At 40.6% G+C, this 25,946-nt stretch overlaps 1 long non-coding RNA gene across 2 annotated transcripts in view; it reads right to left on the minus strand.

Annotated features, from left to right (window-relative positions):
* Window positions 1-640: 640 nt before the first annotated feature.
* The window catches only part of LOC121938051 (uncharacterized), a 52,154-nt gene continuing 26,848 nt past the window's right edge, over window positions 641-25,946 (minus strand). For both annotated transcript variants that reach the window (XR_015779568.1, XR_015779569.1), the window contains exon 3: window positions 641-21,240. This is a non-coding gene — a long non-coding RNA (uncharacterized LOC121938051). The remainder of the gene's footprint in view (window positions 21,241-25,946) is intronic.

Consider the following 25,946-nt stretch of genomic DNA (forward strand, 5'->3'; position numbering starts at 1 on the left):
GAGTTTTTTGGGGGGTACGTTATTTTTTAAAATGTTTTTCTGCATTGGGTACTATTACTTTAAATAAATACATGCTCCTAATAAAACTTTTTCATTAACTTTTATTAACATTTTCAATGCAGGACTGCTACTTGCACCAGTGTATTTTCACCATGTTGTAGTAGTATTTTTACTGAAGTAAAAGATCTTAATACTTCTCTCACCACTGCTTGAAACCACAAGGTGTTTTTCCTAAATTTCGACAGCTGCTTTGAGTTGATCTCGGTTTCATTTTCTCTCCAAACTTGTGTGAAGTTGAAACAGCAGAATGAACCTTTGAAGAGGCGGATCAGGAAGGAGACGTTTGGACATTAAGCCGCTTCACGTCGTCTCCGTGTGGACAGTCATACGGAAATCTAATACTAGCTGCTATTTCCATAATCTGCATGTGTGTGTGAGTGTGTGTGTGTGAGTGTGTGTGTATGTGAGTGTGTGTGTGTGAGTGTGTGTGTGTGTGTGTGTGTGTGTGTGAGTGTGAGTGTGTGTGTGTGTGTGTGTGTGTGTGTGTGTGTGTGTGAGTGTGAGTGTGTGTGTGTGTGTGTGAGTGTGTGTGTGTGTGTGTGTGTGTGTGTGTGTGTGTGTGTGTGTGTGTGTGTGTGTGTGTGTGTGTGAGTGTGTGTGTGTGTGTGTGAGTGTGTGTGTGTGTGTGTGTGTGTGTGTGTGTGTGTGTGTGTGTGTGTGTGTGTGTGTGTGAGTGTGTGTGTGTGTGTGTGTGTGAGTGTGTGTGTGTGTGTGTGTGTGTGTGTGTGTGTGTGTGTGTGTGTGTGTGTGTGTGTGTGTGTGTGTGTGTGTGTGTGTGTGTGAGTGTGTGTGTGTGTGTGTGTGTGTGTGTGTGTGTGTGAGTGTGTGAGTGTGTGAGTCATCATATATGAAGGCTGACAGATGGCTGATGGGCGGAGCCACAAAACACAACAAGCTGCTACTAAAATAACGTTTGAGTGACACAGAATCACCAGAACAAAAACAGTCGTCCCTGAATGTGGATTTCAGCAGCGTTTTGTTCTCCGACAGACGCACGCGGCAGATATCGAAGTGAAAAATGTGGAGAGAAGAAGAAAAGGGACCGAATGTTTCTGAGTCATGAAACGTGTTTGTGATGTTTCGTTTGTCTGAACTGAAAACTGAAATCTTCCTGCAGCAACACTTCAACGTTTTCTGAATTAAACTTCCGTCTTCGCCCTCCGGCAACTAAGAACAATGTTCAAGGTCACGGAGGGAAAGTTTAGGACGAGGAAACCGCAGCAGAAGAAAATATTCACGAATCAGCCCAAATAAAACACGTTCTCAATCTGAATTGGCGAAATAGCGCCGTTTTTAATCGCGCGGCGTCATCCCACCGTGAGTTTGTGTTGACGTCACAGTTGAAGCATCCTGGAACGTCAACGGCAGACGCAGAAGGACACCTGAGGCGTAACATGTGGACGCAGAAGTCCACAGGCAATGTGGCAACACGTGACGCCCGGGGACGAAAACGTGTTAAAAAACTTTTCAAAGTCAAATCTCTCCATCAAACACTTCAGCTGCTTTCACTCATCACGAGGAACGGAATATCGGTTTTAGAGGACGTGGACATTTTGATGTCCTCGTCTTCCTGCGAGCCCCTGAGGACAGGCTGGAAATAAACAGGACGACCTCTACACACAGACACAGACGGGCAACCAGTAACACAGATGGGCAACCAAAACCAAACATGGACAACTAAAAACATTTACAACCACAGAAAACAGACAGCTAAAAACATGGACAGGCAACCAGCAACACAACCAGCAATGCAGGCAGACAATTAAAAACAAACAAACAAACAAACAAACAAACAAGGTGGCAACTAAAAACAAAGATGGGCAACTAGCAACACAACCAGCAACATGAACAGGCAACTAAAAACAGAAAAGCAACCACAGACTACCCAGGAAACCAAAAACAAAGATGGGCAACTGATTGAAAAAAAAAGAGAAGAAAATAGACAGCGTAAAACACAGATGGGCAACCAGCAACACAACCAGCAACACAGAAGGAAACTAAAATCACCGACAGGCAACTAGCAACACAACCAGCGATGTAGACAGGCAACTAAAAAAACGAAAGAAATTGAAATGATGTAGATTTTTTTTACGTTTTTTGACGAGCTACAGTACGACGGTTTTCTAGAGTCTGATAATCTTTTACTGACTTATATTGATGGTTTTTGACGACATACTTTATTTTGAATTATTTTATTTGAAGAATATCCGGCGTAGGAGGCTGATGTTCGCTTTGGGTTTCGACATCATCCCGATTTTCATTTCAAACCAAAACTCAGCATTTATCCAGTGTTGGCAGACAGAAGATAACGGGAAGGAAAAGAAAAAGATTATGATGTTTTTTTGGTTTTTTTTTTCATGCCCTGAAAAAAGAAAATTACCAAAATCAGGTTTGGTCCAGGAGGAAGTTTTATTTCGTTACAAAACAAGAGCGCGGACTCATAAAAGAGCTCAGACAGAAGGCAGGAAGAGAAATCTACGCTTCAGTTTGGACACGACACCTTTCAACCACTTAGAAAATATAGAGGAGCTCTGATCACACACGAATACACACAACCTTCACGTCATCTACACCGTAAAAAAATAAGAAATAAAATTAAGCAAATCAATCTGCACGTCATCTACACTGTAAAAAATGAATAAAATTAATAAAGCAAATTAATCTGCATGTCATCGACACTATAAAAAATAAAGAAATAAAGCAAGTAAATCTGCCAGTCATCTACACTGTAAAAAAAGCAGGGAAATCTGCACATCATCTACACTGTAAAAAACAGCTGGGTGTGAATTCTAAAACAAAAATGGTCTCAGTTTAATTTTACTTATTTAATTTATTTTTTAAATTATGTTTTAGAATTCCAGATTCTACATTTTGAAACTTTTAACTCAACACTGACATGTTTTACTCTGAAAATCATGTGCACTGAAACCAGAACTGCAGCACTGAAACATTTTATTTTGAAAAATTATGCATTCTATGCTGGTAATAAATGCAAAACTTTAATTTTTAAAAAGCTAATTCTAAATTGAATTTCTTGAGTGTATAAATAGCACACATTTATTTTATTTTTTTTTAAAACTGACACAATTTAACCTTGAATGGATTTTTTCTCAATTTCAATTAAAACATGTTTTATTTTAATAATTAATAATTTCATTTTTTAAAATATTTTTGAACTCACAGCGAGTATTTTCATTTAGCAAAATTCCACGACTTTTCCAGAACTTAAATTATATTTTATTAAATTCAAGGAATATTCCAGGCCTGTAAAATGTTGTTGTGGAATTCCATGACTTTTCCAGGTTTTCCATGACCAAAGGAATGGGAACTTGGAGAAAAAAATAATCTATCTATCTATGTTAATCAGCATGTTTTCAAATTAAAAGGTTTCAACATTTTGACTTCAGTGGTGTTTGAATTTCATCTAACGTGCATTTTCTTCCTCGTAAGTGTTTAAAGTTTTGGGTTTTTTTTGAGTGCAGATCTCCCCAAAAAAGCTAACAAAAATAAAAAAGTTCATAAAGCGCTTACTTGAATTCTGTGTGCAAAGACTAAGAAAACATCACAGATGGTGTTTCCCGCCACCTATTTTTTTTTTTTTTTTACTTTGTGTGTTTTCACTTTGACCGTCGTCACCAGAAAATAAAAAAAACACAGCAGAGAGAGAAGGACGCTCGATTCATACGAAACCCCGAAAAAGCTGAAATTTACAGTGGTGGTTGTTTGTTTCTGTGACACTTTTTAAAGCCACGACACAGATCAGACCATAAAAAACAGGTGCTCATTAAAAAAAGCATTTCAAACGAGAGACTTCACAGTTTCAGGGCAGACACAGATTCAACAGGAAGTACTTGAAGGAGAAATCCACCCGTTCGACACACGCAAAAAAAAGATCAACATTTTATCCTCCTGATGGCTAAACATTCACATCACTGCATCACATTTTGGCTGTTCCAGCGTGTTTTTCTTTCAAATGTTTTGATTTCTTTTTCTTTTCAAAATTTTTGGTGATTTAAAAAAAATAATAATATTTTTTTCCTTTAAAAATTTGATGATTTTTATCTTTTAAACTTGTGGTGATTAAAATTTTGTTTTTTAAATTCTTGAAAGGCATGTTTTCTTTTTCTTAGGAAAAGTTTGCCCGTTTGTTTCTTTAAAAAGTGTTTTCTTTTAAAATTTTTGGTAATTTTTAAAGAAAACTTGCCTTCCAAACCTGCAGGCCCACCAAAATAAAACAACGCCAAAATTATACAACTCATTACAGCCAGAAAGTGTAAAAACAGAAATTATCACTGGATTTTCTTATTCTGGATGGTCCTGGAAACATCATGTGACACGAACGCTTCATGCAGTTTCGTTTTGGGAGGAAAAAGGAGGAAAAACAAAACAGCCTACCCCTTCCTCTAAAAAATAAAGAACAGTCTCTAGTCCCACTCTTATTTTTTAAACAAAACACTGGGGGCTGAAGCCTCGAACATCCAGTCCTAACGAGACCAATAATTCATATCCAACATTTTTTGGTAAAAACAAATTTCTTCAGGACTCCTTGGGGCCCCTGGCCCCTCAGGCTCCTAACCCTGTACCCGGTTCAGCACTATATCCATGACTCAGGGTGGATTTTCCCTTCAAGTGCAGTGTGAAGAAAAACAAACAGTTTGGGTAAACCAGCAGCTCGAAGGCAAAGTTCCCGAAATTTAACACGAACAAACACAAGAAAACACCAGAAAACAGAAAAGTCCCAACTCCCTTAAAGGGTAAAAAACAGCAGCGACGGAGCTGCTGGACTTCCTAATCCTATGTAAACAGGCTTAGTGTAAGGCAAGGAGGAAGAGGAAGAGGAGGAAGAGGAGGGAGGCTGAAGTGAACTTTAAGAGGAGGAGGGGATGAAGGTGTGGGAGGAAGACAGGATGATGAAGAGGAGACGTAAAGCGATCAAGGGGATGAGTAAGCAGAGGGAGGCGGACAGGCGAGGAAGAGGAGGAAGAGCAGGATGCAGATGGCTGAAAGGCAGACAGCAGAATTAAAGGGATCAGACGAAGGCTCAGATGCACAAACACACAAACTTCTGCTGAAACCTGAATCAGAAACGAGCCGACGCTTCGTCTCCCAACGACAACAACAAGCTGCTCCGCTTTAAGAGTCTGTTTGCTCTCCGAAACGTTCTGAATTTAACGTGAGCGTCTTTCCGCAAATCTGAGATTAAATTAGACTGATTAATGTAATTCTGATTTATTTCCACAAAACTGTGAAAGATTGGAGTAGATAAGCCCGACTTTGTGTTTTGAAATGTGTTTGAGATCACAGGTAGGGTGAAGTTGTTTTTTAAGAAAATCGTATATATATATAAAATTTATGTCAATGACCTAAAAAAATTATTAAGAACATTCATTAATTATAATTTCATTTTAATTGACTAATTGTTTAGCTCTACTCAGCTTTAGTTACCAGCCCAAGTTGGATGGTTAAGCTGAAATTAAATGAATTATAAATGCTGCGCAGCAGTGGGTCGATGTCGGGCATTTTTAGCAGCAGACGAATTAGAAGATGACGAACAACTCCGAATTAAAACCTGAACTGTGAATCTCAGACACCAAAAAAACCAAGTCACCACCCCAGTGAGCTCCAAGAGAGAAACCAGAGGCGCTTCACACTGTGAGCCGACCAGCAGGGGGCAGGATATCAGCTGTCTGTGCATGGAAAGGCAGATATCAAACTGCTGCCAGAAATTCACTTATCAAGACCAAATTCTGTGAATTTCATACTTCATCTAGACAGCACAGAGAGGCTGATTATTCATTTTTACAAAGATTGATTTTCTCCATAAGAGAAAAACTGATGTTTAAAGATGCCATTCTCCCACAGACTTCAATAACTATTAAAAACTATTAAAAATTCAGTTTTTCAGATACAGTTCTGACATGTTACACACTTAATCTACCATGACAAGATTTTGTTTAATTTTCATGAACCTTGAAGATTTATTAAGCAAGAATTTATGTTTATAGTCAAACATTTTGTTGCACCGTAGGCTCAATTTTTGATAAATCAAAAATCTGTGTAGATGGTTTGTGTCAGACAGTCTGAAGACGCCCTACAGCAAGTTTGGTGTCAATTTAGCAAAAAATGTGGGAGGAGATATGTTTAATTAGTTTTACAGTTTTAGATAAAAACAAAGATGATTTGGTAAAGTGTACCAAAGTTTGGGTCTACATTTTGGTGTAAGTTGCAAAGCTGCAGCACGTACGAATGACTTGTTATGAATTCTAAACATTTGAAATTTAGACGGTCGTTGTAGCGCCGCCATCAGAACTACTGTCTTGTGTTTGCAGCTGAGGAAGTTGCCCGGACCCAAAATATGTTTATTATTACCGAGCTACAGGGGAACAAAAGCACTGAGACGGATCAACATTTGATTTAAGGATCATCAGGCTCATGTTTCTTGTACTTGTAGTCTGATTCTTTCCTCTCTGCCAGCTCACGATCACCGAGACACGGTTCTGTTTCTTTGTCTATAAACTGTATATTTTCCTCTCAGGTTCGTCTGGATGAATGAAAACGGCTTGCTGTCTCTTTATGAGGTCTTTTTGATGTTTCTGTCGGATGATGTTGGCCTGCGGCTCTGCCTGCTGTGTTTAGCTGCGGAGGCTTAATTGATGTCTCGCTTTCTCTTTTCTCCTCGCCGCTCTCTCATGTTTATCTTGATGGATTTCGCTAAATTTTCTAGCCGTCTTTCCGTCTCTGTCGTCTCACGGATTTAAAAAGAGAAAGAGACACAGACGGCGACAAATTGGAAAATTATGTTCTCTCGGATTCAGCCAGCAGTTTTTTTTCTCCCTCACATTCGGCTCATCTCTCTCCGTCTTGTTTCCATCTTTCCCTGTGTGCTTTTTAAGCAGGTAATAATTAAACCCATCACTGTCATCCTGGGAAACAAGCTCCATTAACACACCGCGGCAAACTCATTAAGATTCAAGACTAATGGAGCCGTTAAAGCTCACATGAACGTATCTACACCTGTTGATGAAGATGTGAAGCCAACATACAACCGACCGGATAAGAGAGATGAATATTTGTGACTGAAATGGCCAAAATTTAAATGCTGTGCTGCTGCAAGCCTTTTCTCTGCCTTTAGCTTTTCCAACTAGAAGGTGGGTCCCCAAAATGTGGGTGAAGAGCAGGTTTGTGTCCCCACAGTGCAGTGTGTAAACCTTTTTTGTCCCCACAGTGTACGTATACACACCTGTCTAGAGTGCAACTTAAACAACTTGACTTACACTTTATACTAAAAAATCTACACAGATTTCTTTCCTTTCTGTGGCGACTGACAGCAGATAATATGAGTTTTAGCTCTGAAATTTAACCTGAATTGGGAGGGGAGTTCCTGCAATGTTGGTGAAGAAACAGGTCAGTTTGTTCCCATACTGCAATAATCGCTAAATCACCCTAAAAGTAACATATACATAAAAAAAAGAGCTTGACTGGCTCCATTTGTGTGAAATGGGAGGGTGAGTCCCCACAACGTGACGTACAAACAGGTGTGTGTCCCCACAATGTAGGTGTCTCAACCATTTCTTCTTAAGTTGCAAACTGATATCTCCCAACATTTTGGGTCAGATTTTGCTCAGATTTGAAAGGGTTAACTGTCTCAGCTGTCCCTACAAAGTGGTGTAGAAACCAATCTGTGTCCACAAAATTCAGGTGTGTTTAAAACCAAATTACAGCGCTAAAGAAAACACTTAAATAACACTGTTGGTCTGAAATGGGAGGCCGGTCCCCACAAGGTGGCGTAGAATCGAGTCTGTGTCCCCGTAATGTAGGTGTATAAACCTTTTTTTGTCCCCACAGTGCAGCACTGGATACACACACCTGTCCTACACCTTAAATAAAAGCCTCTACACTGATTTCTCTCCGCTCCTGCAGCATGACAGCAGAGTAATGAGAGTTTTAGCTCTTTCAGCGAGAGGAGAGCTGAAGAGATAAGACAAAGTGCCACGTCTTTACTCTTTATTGCTCTTTTCTTCCATTATCGAGTATTTTTCTACTCCATATGCTTCGGAAACACAAATGTATTTCGCCTGTCTGGCCACTGAAGGTAAATGAAATTTAAAGCAGACAGATTGGGGGGAGAGGAGCCTCTGGGATAAGGGAACATGAGGGGAGATAAAGCGAATAAAGGTGACATGAAAAAGGTGAAGAGATGGACGGGTGGAGAGAGGACGTGAAGACGGTTGGAGGGATTGGTTCGGCAGTGAGCTGCTGGGAGTGTGTGTGCGCGAAGACAGGAAGTGTGTCCACTGACGCATTATGTTTCATTTTGCAGTGTATGTGTGTATGTGCGCTCTAACAAGACGTGCACGTGAATACAAAGGCAGTGCTGTGGGTGTGGTTACACTTTTATATTTTATATCACCGTGTGTCCTCGCTGCTGAGGGGAACAAACAGAAAAGTGTGAGTTTGTACTTCTATTTTTGCGAGTTACAGATTTACATTGTGGAAGTTGTGGAAATGTGAGTTTTTAAAAAGTGGGTGCATTTCTGCAAGGTTTGTAAATGGTTAAAGGGTAGGAATATTTTCAAAAAATGAAAAGAAATTTGAATAACATTTCTATAAAGTAACGAGATTTGAAAAGTGAGGACATTTTCAGATTTTTGTTTTTAAAACTTTTCAACATTTGAAAACATTTTCAAAAGTGAAGATATTTTAGGGAAGGTTTTGGAAAAAAATAGACGATTTTGGGGAATGTAAAGGATTTTGTAAAATTAGGACATTTCTGTTAAAAATGTATGTATGTAAACATAAATGTTTGGAAAGTGAGAATATTTTTCAAAAGAGAAAATAAATTTGACTTACATTTTTGTGAAGTACAGAAATTATTGAAAAGTGATGACATTCAAGAAAATCTTGAAAATTTGAATTCTGCATAAAGACTTTCAAAATTTCCCAATTTTTCAAAAGTAAGAAGATTTTTTTCAAAAGTGAAAATCCATTTGGATAAAGAAAATATTTTTGACAGTAAATGTTTTGTCTTTTTTTGGAAAGTGAGAACAACTGGGCCATTCCTGTAAGTTTACAAATATTTGGAATTGAGAACATTCGCTCTCATTAATGAACACAGTTTTGGGAAATAGGGATAATTCAAACATAAAAGACATAAAATGTGCTAAAAAAAAATTTAGAAACAGCGGGCAAATTTGGAATGGAAAGTGGGAATTTTTCTTTACATTAGACATTTTTGAAAAATGTGAAGCATTTTTGGAAAGTGATGGTGTTTTGTCCGGTCCTTATTCCTTTAGTGTTGTTTATATCAATAATGGACCTCACAAGTATAGAAGTACAAGCATCTCTCTCTGTCTGTGTGTGTGTGTGTGTGTGTGTGTGTGTGTGTGTGTGTGTGTGTGGTCTTTACATTCTCAGTTTAACGGACGCTTCAGTTCACCTCAGACAAACTGAGGACGACTGAAGAGCAAGAAAATCCATAAAAACACAAATGTGACAGGAGCCAATCAGCTGTGGTGATTTCTGCAATACGTCAAAATTTGGGATAATGTTTTTTTCTAAATGTGGACGAATGCAGCGGAGCCTGGGTGGAGATAACATGGGACAGATGGTCAGCAAATTTTAGAAAAAAACAACAACAACAAAACAGTTTTTTCTTATCAAAATCTGGACCAAAATAAAAGGCTGAACTTTGGCTCAAAAATTCGGAAATGTATACCGATTTGGGGAAAGACTAGGTGGACAAAAAAGTCTTTGGGGACAATCTAATCTTAAATCTTTATTTTGGTAAAAGTTCAACCCCCTAATGTTAAAATTAGTATGAATAAAAACTGGCTCTTTTCATTATCCATATTTGGACAAATTGGGGCTAAACTGTGTGTTCAAATTTGAATTAAAAAAACAAACAGACAGCTGCTTCTTGAGCAATTTTTAAAAACTTGAATAAAAGAGGCAAAACTTTTGAATGTTTTCAATTCAAATCTGGACAAAACGCTTTGTCCAATATTGTAAAAGGTGCGTTAAGTGGCTTTTTGGGGAAATTTTGACTAAGGAGGTTGTATTTCACCAGATTTGGATAAGAGGTCTAGAGATTTTAGGGAAATATGGAATTAGATCCATTTTGGCAAATCTTTAAGATACAAATTAAGGGAAAAAAAGCTTGAAATTTTGTCAAAGTTTTGATGTGTTTTGCTCCAAAACACTAAAACATCTATGGGCATGTTTCATGAAGTTTGTAGATAAAATAACAAAAAATAAATATATAAATCTTCTCTTTTCACTGCAGAGATCCTAAATGAGAGAATTTTCCGGCATTAACAGAAATCATAACGCTCTCTGAAGCTCAGCAGGCGGCTCGACAACTGACAAAAACACTTACGAAACGATAAAAGACCATGAAAATAAAACTCAGGACAATTACAGGCATTGAACCGCAGAGAACCGTGATGGGCTGGGTATTTTCGTTTTTTAAACGGATCTGTATCATTGTGGAAATGAAACTCTTCAGTGATCCTCAGTCGTGCGCTGAAGAAGTCCTGCAGGGCCTTTTTTTTAATATTCCATCTGTGATGTCTGGGAGGCCGCGCGTGGGATCTAAGAGGGCCCCAAATCTTTTTATAAGTTCCTCCAAAAAGAAAAAAACGTTTAAACCAAAAAAAAAAAAAAAAAAAAAATCCATCCGTTGCAGTGGCTGAGATTTCAGATCCTGCTGCGTTCAATCAGCAGAGGCTTCATCGAGGAGAGGACAACGGTCTCCCTCTGCTTCAGGAGGAGAAATAAAGACGAGAAATCATCCGTTTTCTGTTTCCGTCGACATTTCTTTCCTTCAGGCGGAGGTTCGGTCACCCTCCCCGCAGAGAGGACCCCTCCAGAGAGCCTCCAATACTGTTAAAGATTCACTGAGCGTGGTGAAGATTTGGTCTTAGCGAGAAGGAGGAGGAGCGTTTTCTGCCACGCTGCAGGGAGGAGGGGGCCGACGGCGGCGTTCAATCTGAGAGCTCGGCCCCTCGGCGGGGCCACGAGGACACTCCGGAGCGGTCACAGGATGATAATGCGGAGGGAAATTTGAGAATTCTTCGAGACCATGAACATCTTCAGCCAAAAAAAAAAAATCCAGAAAATGAAGGATAGCATCTTATCATTTGATGTCGCCCCCCCTCCTCCTCTTCTGTTTCCAGCGTCTGGATCCAAACAGGAAGTGAAGCGTGCTGTGTTTTCAGCGTTCAGCCTCCCTCCCCGCAGAACGGAGCCCAGAGGAGAGCGGCCTTTCATTTCCCTCTGATTCTTTTCAGCGACTTCAAACCGATTTCTCGGCTCGGGGGGATTTTCAGCTCCCTGTGAGGAGGTTTGACAGGAGACCTCCGACCACGAGGAAGCCCATTACAGCGAGCGTTTCTGCAGGTCGCCTGAGGGCCCTCCGCCGCCGCCGCTGGTGGAAGAAACAATACAACAGAAAACATCAGTTCTGCTCTGAGGCTTCTTAAAAAGCACATTTAGTTGTTATCTTCTGTGTCAATTAAGTTTCCATAAAATCTCTGGAGCAACATTCCTTTTCAGACGTTTTTCAGTAGTTTCATCTTTGAACTCAGAGCAAATTTTTGGATTTCTTTCAAAAACATAAGGAAAAAAAAAGGAATGAGCAACTTTGCAAGAATTAAGTAGATTTAGAATCTAAAAAAGCTATAGGGGAAAATTGTCCAGGGAAATAAAGAAAAAAGGTGAGGTACATTTTCCATAATTTATGTTTTTATTATTATTATTATTATTATTATTATTATTATTATTATTGTTCTTTGATTGTTATTATTTATTTATTTATTTTTACAAATATTTAGGTAATTTTCTTATTTCCTTCTTCCGATGTTGTTGCAAGAAATCAAGTCAATTTGCTCAGTTTTAAAGAGTTGAAGCAAGGCTGGATAACTGATGTAACATAAATGCTGACATAATTAAGGCCTCAAAATCTGATTTTCTCTACAAGACGGAGCCACAGAATTATGACTGATACTTATTAGCTGATCTCGAGGTCCCATCCTGAAGAGGACAACATCTACAATTTAGAGTTCAAACTATTTTTCTTTTTTTCTTTTTTTTTTTGAACATTCAGTCAAATTGTCAATTATTTGCAATTGGGGACAGTTTTGGGAAGAGACTGCATTTTTAGAGAGTAAAGGGTTGGTTTTTCTATTTAAAGAGTGGACATTGTTTAAAATAATAAAAAATGGGAATTGGGAAAATTTGAACATAAAGGACATTTTTGAAAAGTGAGAAAGTATTTATAAAGTGAGGACCTTTTTGGGATGGAAAGCGGGTCGTGGAACATACAAAAGACAGCATTTTTGAAAAATGAGGACGGTGTGAAAAGCAAGGCCTGGAATATCCTGGAAAGCAATGGCGTTTTGTCCGGTTCTCATTTCTTTAGTGTAAAAATTTGGGATAATGTCTAAAATAAAAGTGGACAAAAAGAGCAGAGCCTGGGTGGAGTTAAAGTAGGACAGGTAGTCGCTATTCTTTAGTCATGTATAGCTAGATTATTAGATGTAGGGCTTTTTATCATTATTAGGGACTGTTATTTATGAGGGGGTATGGGGTGGTGCAAAAAGGGGGCGGCATGTCAAATTTTTCTTTAAGCACTGGGGAGGGACATCATTATTATTTTGGCTGTGGGGAGGGGCTTACAACTTCAATGGATTTGGATTTTTTTTCTTTAAACATTTTTGTCATTTTTTTTCTTTTTAAATTTTTAGTAATTGGAAAATTAATTTAAATTTTTTTTTTTTTTTAACATTTTAAGATTTTTGGTGACTTTTAAAGAAAATAATGCCTTCCAAACCCCCGGGCCACCCAAAATACCATTGCCAAAATTACAACTCTGGATTTGCAAATGGAACAAAAGAAACAAGGCTGCAGAAGGCCTCAAAAAGCTGGCAGAGGAGGCGGAGAGAGAAAGCTACTCATCTTGGCCATGGAGGAGGGACAGTTCTTGGGGTTTAACGCTCCAGTGAGGGCAGCTGCAGGGGGTGGCGGGGTGACGTCCCCATGTAGCCACTGCCCCCCCACCGGGAAATGTACTGTGAAGGAGGTGAAACATCAGTGACGCTGACGACCCTGCAGCTGACCTGACATGCACTGGGGCGGCAACATGTCGAAGTATCCTTGGGCAAGACACTGAACCCTGAATTGCTCCGGATTCTGCGTCATCGGAGCGTGCGTGAGTGTGAATGGTTACTGAGTAGCAGGTGGCACCTCGTACGTTAGCCTCAGCCACCAGTGTGTGAATGTGTGTTTGAATGGGTGAATGTGACCTGTTGTGTGAAAGCGCTTTGAGTGGTCAAAAGACTGGAAAAAGTGCTGTACAAGTACAGCCCATTTCCCATTCACTGGAGGAGGTGCGGCAGGCAGAAATGCCGAGCAGGTCCAACATCACCTGTACAACACAGTGACAATTCTGGAGAACCAGTGACTACTGTGAGAGGGCAGGTAGCAGACAGGAAAGACTGGCAGACATCGAGGAAAGACAGGCGGACAGCGGGAAAGACTGCGTTTGGGTGGAGCGGTTTTGCTCTGTGCTCCCTCATCCATCAACTTCCAACGGTTGCAGTTTGAGTACAGCATGGCACAGTACTGAAGGTTTCAAGTCTTTCAAGGTTTCAAGCCAACCGCATACAGAGAGAGGCACAGCAATAGTGGAAAAGCATGTCATATTACACTAAGGCAAAGGAAGAGAGATCATCACCTACAAAAATTATTTGATTGTTCGAGGGCAGTAAAAGCAGTTGCCAAATTTAAACAAGTCAAAGAGTACAAAAGTTTAAAGCAAAGAACCAACGAGTATACAAGCCTAGAAGAAAGGAAAGAAGCAGAACCTGCAATAATCAAGCTTGTACAAGAAGAAGCCTTTTCAGATGATACACACCCCTAATGTGAGTCATTAACACGTCTGACAAATTCCCGTTGTGTCTGGTAATGGGAAAGTCAAGAGTTTCACCAACCAAGGTCACAACTATACTAAGGCCTGAACTCTCTGCAGCAGTTGTCGCAGCTCGAAGTAGCGACATGCTCTGAAAAGAACTAGAAATCCAAGATCTGCAAGAGTTGTTTTGGACGGATTGCACAGTCGTTCTCTGCAACATAAACAACAGCGCCAGCAGGTTTTTAAGTCTTTGTAGCCAAGTGCATACAAAGAATTCAAGTCAAGTGCAAAGACAGAACAACGGGCTTATGTTGCCTCTGATGACAATCTGGTAAACTATGCCTCTCAAGGTTTGATGGTGGAACAACTGGTCCTGTAAACCTGTTTGAGGACTGGTTCACAGGACCAGGATAAAGTTGTTTTGGCAGCAGGAACTAACTGACTGAGAGGTTACAGAAATTCAAGAAGACAACCCTGAATTTCTCTTTGCCTTAGTGTGTGACACTAAGGCAAAGGAACAGAGATCATTACTGGATCGCCTACAGAAATTATCTGATTGTTCGAGGGCAGTAAAAACAGTTGTCAAAGTTGAAACGACAAGTCAAAGAGTACAAAGGTGTAAATCAAAGAACCAATGAGTGTACAAGCCTAGAAGAAAGCAAAGAAGCAAAACTTGCAATCATCAAGCTGGTACAAGAAGCAGCATTTTCAGATGAGAAAAGGAGCTTAAAACTTAAGAAAGTAGTTGCCGAGACCAAATCTGTGCACATTAGGTCCATTCTTGGATGAGGAAGGTATCCTAACAGTGGAAGGATACCTAAAAGAAGCCACGTTACACCCACATGTGAAGCATCCGGCAATACTCCCAAAGAACAGCCGCATAACGGATTTGCTTATTAAGCATCTTCACGAGAAAGTTCTTCATCAAGGACATGGACTGACGATAGACGAACTTCAAGCTAATGGATAGTGGATCCTGGGATGAAGCCGTTGACTCATTGCACATTTTTAAATGAGTCAACTGCATAAAGTACAAAGGACCCACTGAAGAACAAAGGAAGTGTTTCATTGATGCTTCTTAAGTTTATGATCGTGTGAACCATGCAAAATTGTTTTTTAAAATGAATCATAAGACGGTTCACAAATATATTGTGAGACTTCTGGGTATGCCCACCAGACTATGCAAGTAAAATGGGGCAGTTGTGTCTCAGCCCCAATTGGAGTTACTATTTGTTCTGTTTATGATGTGGAACATGATATCAAATACAATTATAATAAAAGACTTTTCATGATCTGTAGATCCAAAGAGGACAAAAGTCTAAAATTCCCAATCTTGATGTATGTAAAAGGGTAAAATATCCTGGAAATTTTTATAACAGCACAAGTGACAGATGTTGATGATGATGACCATATTCAGAGGCACTGCCAGATGACGTATGCTCAGGCAAATATTCTCGAAAATGAAGTGAAGATATATTTTCTTCAGAGCAGACTGTACGCCACTTTATACTACCAACTGTGTGGTACAAAAAGTACAAATCAATCTCCTGAATCTGAGAATGAATTACCAGTTTTATCCAACATAAGGTACAGCACTACACCTCAGCAATCCCAGCAGTGGAGACACTGATGCAGTTGGGTCTTTGTAAGACATAGATATGTATTGATTTACTTATTTTTATACCATGATTTCATGCTGTGTTTGTGTATGTATCTGTTGTCTTTTTTTATGCGGACTCTGACTCTGGAACAAATGAATGAACTTTATGTGTTATGGAAGGAAGGTAATGTCTCAAAAGATATGGACTCTTACTTACCTGTCTGGGTTCAAGGGCCATACACATTAAGATGATTGATGACATGACAAATGACGCATTTATCGATGGTTTACAAGCGTTCATTGCCAAAAGAGGGAATGTTCGTCACCTGAGATGTGACCGAAGAGCACGGAGAGAGTTTGCAGAGCTCACGTAAGGCATGGATCAAGAAAAAGTGAAGGCTCAAGTGTGAATTTCTGATGAATTCTGCAGCAGCAAGTCACATGGGTAGTGTCTGAGAGGCAAATTCAAAACCATAAGAAGTGTTTTTTTGCTTTCTCCACCAGTCAGCACAAAGGCTTGACAGTGTCTCTCTGAGGACATTTCTGTACGAGGTATTGGCCATCATCAACAGCAGACCACTCGCTGCTGAACTCTGATCTGCATCCTTGCAATGAAGTTGACAATCATTCTGCCTTCACCTGGACACTTTGTGAGAACAGATCTTTATCTTACAAAGAGGCGACGAGTATGGCCAACGAGTTTTGGACTCACTGGAGGAAAGAATATCTTTTGAACTTACAAACAAGACAAAAGTGGCACAAAACAGAAGGAACTCAAAGGTCAAAAGTCAACATTGTCCTTCGACAGGCTGACCTGGTGACGAGAAACGAATGGAGACTGACCAAATGACAGAAGTCTATCCGGGGTCAGATGGTAGGGTGAGGAAGCGAAGACACAACCTTTGATAGAAAGGGAAAAACACAACGAAAACGGCGTTCCTCCAAAGACATGTACAGATGCTTGTTACTCTGCTTAAGGCCGACTAAAGTATTCAACGTTTTGCCTGAAACTCCATGTTAGATGGTTTATAACGGGAAATGTTTCGTCGAGAAGTATAATTGTTAAAAAATAATAAAATGTTGTGTACACAACATGTATAATTTCAATCTTTCTGAGACTGTGGTAATTCAGATTTTATTTGTTGCAATTACCTTTATTTTAGTTTGACAAATAATAGTGCTTTTTTGCTATGGCTGCTCTTGCAAGTGTAAGACAAGCAGCAAGTACGGACACTTTAATGGGCCCTTCCAAATTTTGGTCACAGGCTTTAATTGCTGGTGACAGTCATAAGGAGCCCTCTGAGGAGTATTCCCTTTCTTGCAGCATTTTTATTTTACTTTGGCAAAATGATATTGTATATGCTGTGGATGCTTTTATTTATGTTAATCTAACGTGGTCTCCATATTTCCTCATTTATACTGTGTGTTTAGTTTGAGAGAAGCTTCAAATAAAGCAGTAGAAAGCCACGTGTCTGCCTGTGTTTGGAGGGAATTAGTAGTGATTGTAAGAAAAAAATGATTTTTTTTTTTAATGATTTTTAGAAGAATATATGCCTTCCAAACCCCCACACCTGCCAAAGTAAAAAATTCAGAATTTTTATGTAAAAAGTATAAGTGGTTGTTAGCAAAATTAGTACTGAATAGAGGGACGGTTTGTTATTTATGAGAGGGGAGGAGGTGATGCAAAAAGGTGGAAGCATGTCAAATAATTCTTAAAGCACTGGGGAGGGACATATGTCTTTTTTTTTTTTAATTTAATTTGGAACGGAGCATACAACTTTAAATGGTTTTGCAATTGTTTTATCGCCAACTTTGTGTATGGCAATTTTTCTATTATTCTAAAATTTTAGCAATCTTTTTATTTAAACATTTGTTAATATTTTTCGTTTAAATTTTTTTGTGATTTGAAAAATAATAATTTTTTTTCTTGCTGGCCTGCCAAAATAAAAATCGCCAATATGACACCCTTTATCACTGCCAAAATATGGAAAACCAGAATTTATTATTGGATTTGCTAAATGCTTGATGCACCGTTCCTGAGTCACTCAAAGAAAAATATCTGTACACACATAAACACACACACACACACACACACACACACACACACACACACACACACACACACACACACACACACACACACACACACACAAACTGGGCTGAATTTCGGGACGCCCAGGTCTGATGACGCCTCTGGATACAGATATGACATGTTTATATTCATGTCAGGTTTCAGCAGGAGGTCGTGTTCGTGCCGCACAGGTGGAACTTTTTGCGAAAAACATTTTCCCAAATTCAGACTCATCTCTGGAGACTTTCTGCACTAGAATTTAAAATTCTGCAGATGTGAATGACGGCTGGATGAACAGCACGCAGCGAGTTGGTGACCCACCTGTGGCAGGCTCTCTACATTTTTAGAAAAACGACAAAAACATCCGGCCGATGGTCGGGTTTTTGTGCCAAACTGGTAGATTTGGAAGAAAAGATTCACGTCGTCGTGCTCTCAGTGGTCGTTTGTCTTCTCGTCCTCAGAGCCGAGGCGAGCCGGCTGCAGACGTGCCACAGAGCTGCCGGTCGGCTGCGTGGTGAGACGCCCGGCGTTTCAGACATCAGCTGACACTGGAAACACCAGTTACTAAGCAACGGCTGGGATGGCAGGACGACGGAGAGTCACTGCAAACCGACTCGTCTCGTCTCTGCAGTCAGAGCGATTCAACACAGCCTTGTTCGCTCCTCTGTTCCTGCATTCAACTCTCCTGGGCTCCCTCCTCCTCCTCCTCCTCCTCGCTCAGAATAACACCTCATTCTTCACCTGTTTTCATCACAACTTCTCTGAATAAGTTCTCAAAGTCTGATAATAAAAGTTTAACTCGTCCATTTTTCCAGAACATAAAGTAAAAAAATAAATTTAAAAAAAATTTAAAAAAAAAAGTTTTCCTCTCGTGAGAGACAGCAACCCCAACACGCCGCCTGGCAGGCAGTTTGATGGACGTGCAGAAATCATAGAGATCCCTCCTCGGCTTCGTATTGACTTGACGCTCTCACTGCATTGCTGCTGAATCCTGCAGCGCTGCCGAATCCTGCAGCGCTGCTGCTGAATCCTGCAGCGCTGCTGAATCCTGCAGTGCTGCTGCCGAATCCTGCAGCGCTGCTGCCGAATCCTGCAGTGCTGCTGAATCCTGCAGCGCTGCTGTCGAATCATGCAGCGCTGCTTCTGAATCCTGCAGTGCTGCTTCTGAATCCTGCAGTGCTGCTGAATCCTGCAGTGCTGCTGAATCCTGCAGTGCTGCCGTCAGAGCTGCAGAGTGGAGGGATTTCTACAAGCTTCACCATCCGGGCAAAAATCACAGCTACAGGCAGGAAGGTCACCTCCGTGTCCTCAGACACTTCAGATTTGTCCTAAAATTTCACTTATTGTTTTTTGTTTCTTCAATTTGTCACATGCTTTAGTTTGTTGACGGTTGTTCATTAACTGAAAACACACCGTACTTACAGAGAAGCTCGTACGACTTAAATTTATCTGCAGTTTGTTCGACATGATGTCCCCGTTTGTGATCTGTGTGTAAACGCTGCTTAAAATCACTTAAATGAAGCGACTATCTGCTCTTTCGTGACGAGTAATTGTGTTTAAATACCTTCATTTAAAATGTTTATATAGATGCTGTGTTTTTTTGCCCAGATGTTTGCCTGCCAGGCAGACTGAAGCGACAATCAGACAGGAAGCAGAAAAAAAACCACGAGGCGCTTTTCCCCCTAAAATAATTCCCCAGGCAGGTTGTGCCCTCCTTTCTGGAGAACCGTATAATAGTAATAATTCATTTTTGTGAGCTGTTTACAGGTGAGGTGGGACATTGAGGTAAGTCTTAACAAGTTCTGAGTCAAGTCCGAGACCTAGTCTTTGTTTTTTGAGTCCAAATCGAGTCATTTTAAGATTTATCAGGCTAACTTTACTGCTAACTACCAATCAATGACAGTTGGTTGTGTAATTATTTTAAAATATTAAATGTTGGATGCATCTTGTTTTGTTGATGCTGACTGTGTCCATTTTTGGATATTTTACCCAAAAAGTTGTTTCGTTTTTTTTAATCAAACCACAGCAACAGAGTTTAAGCCACGGCCTCTGGTGTTAAACCCGGAATAATTAACCTTTTATTTATATATTGTTTTTATTTTTAATAATATCTCAGTTATTAGGCTCTTTCAGGAGGCCGAAGAACGTTGAAGCGAGCCTCGACTTTTTGCACAGCCCTAAATTTAGAGTAAGGGTGCAGTCACACGTGACCAAAAATAAATAAATAAATAAATAAATATCCAGGGTACCCCCAAGGGTTCTCAAATTAAATTTAAGACTTTTTAAAGACCTTTATCATACCACCCAGAATATAATTTAATGCCAACTTCAAGGCCATTCTGGCAAATGTCTAAAGGATATAATGCAACATCTTTGTCAATTTTTATTCCTAGAAATAATTATTTACCAAATAATTGAACTTAAGACATTTTAATAACACTCACTTTCAGATCTGATTTATATAGCTTTGTGAGGTGTGTCTGTAATCTTAGAACATTAGACATTATAAAATTGAACTTTTGTAAAATCACTGTAAACAAAATTTAAGACTTTAAAATTTAAGGCTTTTAAAGACTTTTAAGGCCCTGCGGGTACCCTGGAGTCCTGTGTGTGTCCTGACACCCCGACAGGCGAATATTTGCCAAACTGAATTTCATGCACATGTGGCTGAACCATGAGGCTGGAAGTTTTTGCCTTTCCATGTGTGAGTTTTTGATTTTCCAGTGTTTTTGTTGATCGCAGCGACATGTTTGGCTGCTGTAAGATTGATCCAAAAAATGATAAATTCGTAAACTGCATTTTTTTCATAGCAGTTTCTAAGATATCAAGTCATTTACAGCAGAAATGCTGCCGTCCAGTGAAAAGTCAGCAGTGTTAAAGCCGAGTCGAGTTTGAGGCTAACGTGTCTCATGATTTTTATGTGGCCGCTAAATAAAACGGTAGTTTTTGGTATCAAAGAATTTTCAGATTTGAGTGGCTCGATTCTCAACCTTTTTCTGCTAAACAGGCTGAAATATAAAAAAAAAGTCTATAATTTCAGGTTGTCACATGGGACTGATTCCCTGCCCGGCTGTCTGCCGGTCTGGTCTCTCGCCTGTTTATCACCATAGTAACCTGGTTTGGAGGGGAAACGTGCACTCGTGTCTCTGCCTCACTCTCTCAGTGTGATCGTCGCCTCAGCTGAACCTGTTGATGGTCAGGGTTGCTGCCTCTCAGGCTGCCTGTCAGGAAATCCGGTAGTCGAAGGTGTCCTTCTCCATGTAGTCCGTCCAGGTGGAGGATGGCATGCTCCGGTACGGGTCCAGGAGGATCCGGAAGCAGCGGACGATCAGCAGGCCCAGGAATATGAAGAGGATGAGGACGAAGACGAAGGCCGCCCTCTGCTCGAGCGTGAGGAAGGCGGCCGCGGCTGAGGAGGAAGAGGAGGAGGAGGAGGAGAAGTCCGATTCAGAGGCAGAGAAGGTGCTGCTGTAGAGGTCGTCGGCCATGTTGGGGGGGTCCGGTTTAGACGGTGGTTTGAAGGTGGTTCTTCGGTCCGATGAGAGAGTATACGCAGGAAAACATCGTTGTAGAAGGCTGTCAGTGTTTGAGGGGAGACGCCTGCGGAGAAAACAAACCGCATTTAGAGACTTAAATGTCAGAAATTAAAGACATTTTTCACAGCTGGAAAGAGAGAATAAAAGGGGTCTGTCTCTGCAGCAGAAAGACACAAATATTTGGAAATTGGAGCTACATGACCATGAAAAACAAGTCAACCAAGAGGCACAACCCCAAATCTAACCCCTTAATTCCACCGGGTCCGTCAGTAACACATTACGGCCGCGGCACTGCCTCCGGAGCTGAGCGTGGACGTTCAAGTAAATGCTTGTTATTCCACCGGGCGCGCCTCAGAACGTCTCAGCAACGTCCCAGAAGCAACACAGACAGCAACCGCGTCAAGATGCATGGAGCAGATCGTACCCGGCAGGAATTAAACAGCATTGCATTCGATCACTTCGGGGAGCCCTGTGGGGGGTTCTCCGGGAATATGGGGTTTCGGACTCCCTGATACGGGCTGTCCGTTCCCTGTATGACCGGTGCCGGAGCTTGGTCCGCATTGCCGGCAGTAAGTCGAACTCGTTTCCGTTTCCAAAGCTCTCGATTTACCGGTCGATCTTCGTTCCTACCCTCACCTATGGTCACGAGCTTTGGGTAGTGACCAAAAGAACAAGTTCGCGGGTACAAGCGGCCGAAATAAGTTTCCTCCGTAGGGTGGCTGGGCTCTCCCTTAGAGATAGGGTGAGAATCTCGGTCATCCGGGAGGAGCTCGGAGTAGAGCCGCTGCTCCTCCACGTTGAGAAGAGCCAGATGAGGTGGCTCGGGCATTTAATTAGGATGCCTCCAGGACGCCTCCCTGGTGAGGTGTTCAGGGCACGTCCCACCGGTAGGAGGCCCCGGGGAAGACCCAGGACATGCTGGAGAGACTACGTCTCACAGCTGGCCTGGGAACGCCTCGGGGTCCCCCGGGAAGAGCTGGACGAAGTGGCCGGGGAGAGGGAAGTCTGGGTTTCCCTGCTTAGGCTGCTGCCCCCGCGACCCGACCCTGGATAAGCGGAAGAAAATGGATGGATGGATGGATGGATGCATTCGATCAGTTTTCAAAATAAAAGGCCTTGCATGGAGCTGGGATCACATTTAACTCGACTAAAACGTTACATCAACAGTATCTGCTGCTTCTCCGTCCAGCAGGAGAATTAATGCTCCTGATAACAGCCACTGTTAGATCACAATTAACAACAGCACTGTATTTTTAACAAAAACACGACTAAACTTCTGCCTATCTATTTCGTAAATAATCAAATTATTCATTATTCATCTGGATAATAATTAATAAAATCAATATGTTTTTAACTAAATCACAAAAAAGTCACAAATCTTCTATCCATGTTTAACTGGATTCATTTTTACTGATCTGTAAACTTATCAAGCTGAACCTGTTTTTTGACTAAAAAACGGCCAAAATTCTTTGATCTCCTTCGTTGTGGTTGGACTGCAGGCTACAGCACAACAAAGTGCCACTAAAATCACTACTGTCGACATGCTGACGGTGGAATCGAGGGGTTATCCCTGCAGCTAGGCGCCACTAATTTGCTCTATATCCCACCGGGAGTGTCTGTGAAGCGCTTCAGATGCGGAGCATCCTGTCAGCTGATACGGCAGACTTTATGAGACTGTGCTTATTTTGTCATTTTCCTTTGATTTTGTGGTCACTTGTGTCAATGTTCCTGTACATCCCATCACTTGTCTGAATCCTGTTGTCATCTGGATAAACCATTTTATTGGTTTCTTTTCTGTCTTAAAAAATACACATTCAGGGTTTTCAAGTAAGAAATCTTCTATTGATATTGTTTATAATAAAAAAAGCTTATAACTTAATTTGATCGAAACATTGCAAACATTTGAATGAGCGAAGAATCACGTAGCTTTATATGGACTAACTTTTAAAATTCAATTACAAACTTTTGAAATCCAACAACTTCTTGATTTAACATCTATTTACTTGCAAAGTTTGCAATTTAAAATATATACAGCCTTTATCAACTTTTAAAACTTTAAAACCTTTATACATTTGAATCTGTGTGTTACTTCACGATAAATAAAAGCACAGAGAAGATGGAGGACTTCCTGCACGTGCTAACAGAGGTCCGTGCGTCAGGTGGTCTTGGTTGAGCCTCTAAAACAGGAAGCAATGTTGCAGTGACTTCCTGTTTACGTTGTTGATTGCTCTTGATTTTACGGCGCTACAGCTGATTCGCTGAGACATTTATGAAATTTTAAAAGTGCGACCTGATTTATTTCATGCGGACTGGTTCGCATTGAACCGGGTAATACGGACTTTATGTTCAGAAAAGGAGCTGCTGGGACTCTGATGAGGACATTTCAATCTGGCAGGCAGTTTTTTCTTTTTTTAGATATTTTGTTTGTATTTTTGCCAAATTTCGGTGCTAAAGTCCTCAAAATATCCATCAGAAATACTGTGAAAATCTGACCCAAACCACAGAGACATGTCACCGTTGACTAAAGGTTTGTCTCTGCAGTGTAGTTTTTTGGAGACATCTCTGTCCTTCAGAAGTTAACGTCTTCACATTCTTTCTAACTTCACTGTTGTTGTAACGCCAGCAGTCTGTGGGCGTCATTTTGTTTCCAACAGATCGCGCTGGAAGGAAAAAAAGAAAGAAGCTCTTCATTTGCTTCCCACATGGAGATTAAAGCCAAACTCGACCGGTTTGAAATGCTGTCTGGTTGTTTTTTCACCCGCGTGTCTCTGTGTTCTCTCAAAGATGATTAAAGTGAAACTTGGTGAAAAATGCAGTGAAAACTCACTTTTCACAAACGTTTTTTATTTGTTGCCCCCCAATTCAGATGCATTGTGAGAGTTTGAGATCATTCGCTGCTGTTAGTTTCCTGTCTTAGCCAGCCGTCAACATTAGTTTCTATGTAACCGTGACAATCAAAATCCCCAACGTTAACCCTTACGACTTTAATAATATTACACACACTCACATCGCTCTGTGCACAAAATACGCTTCTTCTTTTTAAGATCAAGCTTCAGAATATACTATACATTCATAAGATTTTCAAGTGTTCAAATACGAACACTGAACCACAAACACATATAATGTGTCCTAAAGCTTTAGACTTTGGGTCAGACTGATCAGTTTTAACAAGCTCACGCAGCCGACTGCAGGGCGGCCGCCGAGGATTTCGCTGAGTCTGCACAGTTAAACTCTCTCCTCCCTCGCTCTTTAATATTTCACCGCCGCTCTTCTTCTTCTTCTACATTTTTATTCTGTTCAGCTTCAGCTCCAGAACTTCTGCTGCAGAAAAAAAACCTTTAAAAATGCAGCTTGTACATTTCTGTCTGGCCTGGAGATAAATTAATCCCTTAAAACTGATGTTTTGTAATTTACAGATTAATTCAAGGCCATTTTGAGCTGATTCATCGTTGTGGAGAAAACACACACACCTGCACACACACCGGGGTACGTTCTGCTTTTATAATGCAAGAACTAAAGTCCCACAGTCCCTCTGGCTCCTGCTGCTGCCTCGACGTGCGTGAAAAGCCGAAAAAAAGTAATTAGATTTGATAGAAAATACCACGCTGACCTCGGAGGCGTCACTCTCACTATGAGAAGTCATCACGGCGAAGCGGCCGGAGCCTTTGAAGAACCATCTCCGGAAAATCAAAAGAAATGTGAAAAGTTCTCCAAAAGTTCTTAAACTCAGCGGAGGTCAGAGCGCCGTCGCTCAGCGCTTCTTCTTCATCTCCAATAAAAACCTAGAGAGCGTCTCGATATTAAACGGTCAGCCCGCTGATTTTACAGTTAACTCTTCATGGCTCGCCCTGCAGCCTGTATGAGTAGTGATGGGGATTGTTCATTTTTTTAATATTGATACCATTAATGAGACTCCTAAACGCGTCTTAATCGATACCACTATTGATACTTTTCTTTTATTTGGTGGAAAAACGAGAACATGTTTTTAACAGAACTGGCTTTGTTTTTATTGCTTTGAATTTAATGAAATGTCCTCAACATTGAGGAAAATGTTTCGCGTATAAAGAATTCTTTAATTTTGTTACTAAAGCGCTGGTTAATATCTACGGTCACTTTTAGTCATGCTTTAGTGATGACGTCACTAGATGGTAGGGCTGAACGATGACCTCACATCAGTATCACGATTAATTGAACATTTTACCTCGAATACGATGGATGAACAACTATTTTGTTTCTTGCTTTTTCTTTTTGTTTTTTGCCCTCATCGTTCACTTGGCAGTCAATATGTTATTAAATTATCTAATGTTACTATCTAAGAAATAAAGGACATTTACAGTGTCATGTGACCATGGTGTGTTGGAGTGTAATAAACATATGATTTATTATTATTTATTGAACTTTCCAGCATTATATAAAAATGAAAAGCTCCATCTGAAACAAACTTCAGGTAAATTGAAGCACATTGTGCTGATAATAGGCCGACCTCTCCTGACTGCAGGACTCTGACTTCAGCTTCTGTCAAACTTCTGTGCTGTTAATCATTTTACTCAGGAATTAAAAACTTTTGAGTCGGCCTACTTCTCCTATAGCTGCCAACAGCCTGCCGACATTCACAGTTAGAGAAAGGCTGAAAATAAGCTCATGTGCTTGTGGCCCCGGGCCCCCAAAACATTACATCTGCCCCTGGTGATAATAATGAGAGCTCAGCGCGAGCGGCATACAGTGCCAACATTTATTCTGGTTCGCTGATGAATACCATGTAATCTGGTC

The sequence above is a fragment of the Plectropomus leopardus genome, chromosome 17 (assembly GCF_026936395.1).
Source record: "Plectropomus leopardus strain MGB_pleo_1.0 chromosome 17, ASM2693639v1, whole genome shotgun sequence".
Lineage (NCBI taxonomy): Eukaryota > Metazoa > Chordata > Actinopteri > Perciformes > Serranidae > Plectropomus > Plectropomus leopardus.